The sequence below is a fragment of the Hipposideros armiger genome, unplaced genomic scaffold (assembly GCF_001890085.2).
Source record: "Hipposideros armiger isolate ML-2016 unplaced genomic scaffold, ASM189008v1 scaffold_438, whole genome shotgun sequence".
Classification (NCBI taxonomy): domain Eukaryota; kingdom Metazoa; phylum Chordata; class Mammalia; order Chiroptera; family Hipposideridae; genus Hipposideros; species Hipposideros armiger.
In genome coordinates this window covers 878,763-881,754 of record NW_017731788.1, presented here as the reverse complement: position 1 = coordinate 881,754, position 2,992 = coordinate 878,763, and the positions used below count along the sequence as shown (strand labels likewise).

Sequence of the window (2,992 nt, the reverse complement as noted above, 5' to 3'; positions counted from 1 at the left end):
ACGATACTCATCTCACAAAAGTGAAAAGTGTGGCTAGCATCCACAGGTTATTTAAAATATACATGTGGTTTCTTCCTGGGAAATTCCATCACTACTTCTCTAATACACCCAGTATTTCTCCTTTCTATTACCAAAGCTCCACAAAACTTCCGTGTTTCCTCAAGAAGTTCTTTGTGGCGAGGAGACAATGAAAACACAGACATGAATGTGGCGACTTAATTTAATGATGTAATAGTTGTTCTAAGTGAGGCTCAGGAGTCAGAAAGACCTGAGTCAAGACCCCATTCTGGCATTTTCTAGCATTAGTATAATAGTGGGCAAGTGATTGGACTCCTCCCTGCCTCCACATCCTCATCTGCAAACCATGAATTCTTACAGTACTTACTGTAGGTAGGTGGTTGTGCTTTTGGAGGGCTAAAGGCCATAATGTTTATGAAGCACTTCGCAGAGGGCCTAGCCTGATAAAGTCTTCATAAAATGGAAACCATTATTGTTATGATAAACAGATGCATCAGTGCTAAAGTCTCCTCCTAAGAAAGCTGATTTTAAAACAATTATAAACACAAATATTTATATTGCTTTCTCTGGTCATCGTGCTATTCTCTATCTCTGAGGCAGTAATAGAGAAGACTCCCTGTTGGTTGTCTAGGGGTCATGTGGCCTGTTGGCATTATGGTTTATACTGATAAACACTGACTTGATATGGGCTGTGACCACAAAATACAAAATAGAAAAGAAGAGAACGGAACCATTTCAGTGACCCTTTCCTGGACAGTGACCTCAGAATACTGACCATTGTAAACCTAACTCCTATGTCACAGTTTAAAAGAATTTTGATAAATAATTAAATCCATTGCCTCATTTCATAAGTGGGAAACTGAGGTCCCCACATTAGGGACACAACCAAGGACTAAATTTAGATCACTCTTTCGCTATTCTGAAGTATTTCAGTATTCTGAAGACCTTTTAGAAAATCACTGAGGTAGAAAGACTAGAGTAATGAGCTTCTAAATGCTCATCATCCTTCTTCGACCCACTGCCTTTCTTGTAAAAACAGTTTTGCATCTGAGTCTGGTGTCACTCACGTACACGCCTTCACAGAGCTGTTTAAAACCAATATCTAACAGAATGCATACTCCAGGCAAAGAAATGTAGTAACAGAAAGAGAAGGACATAGCATGAGAAACAAAGGCAGAATGTCAATAAGTGGCTAAAATGTAGAAAACTTGCTCAAGCTGTTTTTACAACAGTCTGGAAAACACAGATTGCTCCAAAAGGACACTGTTCCTTTAAATTACTTACTCATCCCACCCAGATCTTGCACCCTGGCCAAATGCCTGACCACTCTTGCTTTAACTTAGTCTAATAAACATGAATAAAAGATTGCAAAAGATCCAAAGCAAAGACAATTTTTATTTCACACAGAGCAGAACAATATCAAATGGTCAGCTCCTTCCCAAACAATGGTCCTTGCTGTTGGCATTTCCTTAACCAGCCTTTAATTCCTGTCTGGCAGACTTTATAAGGTAAGACATCACTGCTTTGCTTTAATCACTTAGAATCGAACAGGACCATTGAGGAACTGTGAAAGACTAAATGGTTTAGGTACTTACTATGTGAAGAAAGCTGATCAAATGTTTAATCCTCTGCTATTACTTTAAATCAATTAGAAAAATATGAGTAATTGGTAAACTAAAAATTTTAAATTGATTTTTAAGTTATTTTAAAATTTATTTTTAACTTACAGTCTACTGCATAGCATTCAATGATGTTTATCTCTTTTGGGGCTTTTTTTTAAAATTTAGTACAAGTTTTTATAATTCAGCATTACTTGTAGGATACTTTAAAACTTGGCTAGTTTGGCAATTTGAATAAAGTGTTTATTCATCATTTTATCTTCAGGTAGAAACAAATGAGATGTGCATACTATGAATAAAATTGGTAAACTCTGCTGAAAGATAACTTTATTTATGAGAATGAGAACCCATAATATATAAAGCCTCTTGGCGTTATTGATCCTGATATTTGCCCAAAATAAAATTTAGGCCAAAAAATGGCAAAAATATGGCATTTAATTAAAGATAGTCATTGCTCCTGGATTTATAAAATTTAGCCATAGTAAGCATAGAGATTTATATTTCTTTCGTTTAACTAATGGAATCTTTCCCCTGAAACCTATTTTACTTGTAGGTGATATCCAAATAAGAGAAAAATGGGAATTATTAAAATGGAGGCAAAATAGAACATGACAAAAGTGATTAGAAATGGGTAGGCTCTTCAGATACCAAACTAATAAAGAAGAGATTTCAGAAAGGCAGTAAAACAAAAAAAACTAAAGAAAGAAAAGTAGAAAGGTGTAAGGTTGTCCTCTGATTGATATCAGAAAACAGAAAAGAGTACCAAACTTTGGTTTGGGAGAGCTAGATAAAAAATACCAGAGCAAATAGTAATAAAATATGAGACATTGTGAATAATGCTAACGAATAAGCTATGGTTGTGAACATTGCAGATACAGAGGTTCAGATATAAATTCATGATCATAAGCCAAGAAAACTGTATTGAGCAGGTGCTTAGTTTTGAAAAAAGATAAACCTTCATTTAAAGCAGCATTTCCAAAGACCAAATGAGGTCTACAAATGAGAAGAAAGTGGTTTCCTTCTCGTGATTCTAGTTATCACTGTCTTTAGGTTTTTGAAGAGTCATCTTGATCAGGTACCTTGTAAAATCTCTCTTGTTCTCAATGAAATTAAATTCTCAGTCTCTTATTTACAGAACTTCTAAGAAGTTCCTTCTGGTATAGGCTCAACAATAGAGAAAAGTCACGTGAAATGCCAGGGACATGGTGCTATTCCTCCCTACCCCCCCAAAAAAAATGCAATAGCAGCTGTGTTTTGCTACATAGCTTTATTTTTACATTAATCTTCAGAATTAAACTTGAACATCCTTTTGTATTCATCTCACTGGTTAGCAAGGGGATTACATCCAGAGGAAA

At 35.4% G+C, this 2,992-nt stretch overlaps 1 protein-coding gene across 1 annotated transcript in view; it reads left to right on the top strand.

Annotated features, from left to right (window-relative positions):
- The first annotated feature begins 1,435 nt into the window (after window positions 1–1,435).
- The window catches only part of COL28A1 (collagen type XXVIII alpha 1 chain), a 166,958-nt gene continuing 165,401 nt past the window's right edge, over window positions 1,436–2,992 (top strand). The window contains exon 1 of the mRNA XM_019665289.1: window positions 1,436–1,526. The gene's annotated coding sequence lies outside the window, so the exon portion shown is untranslated. The remainder of the gene's footprint in view (window positions 1,527–2,992) is intronic.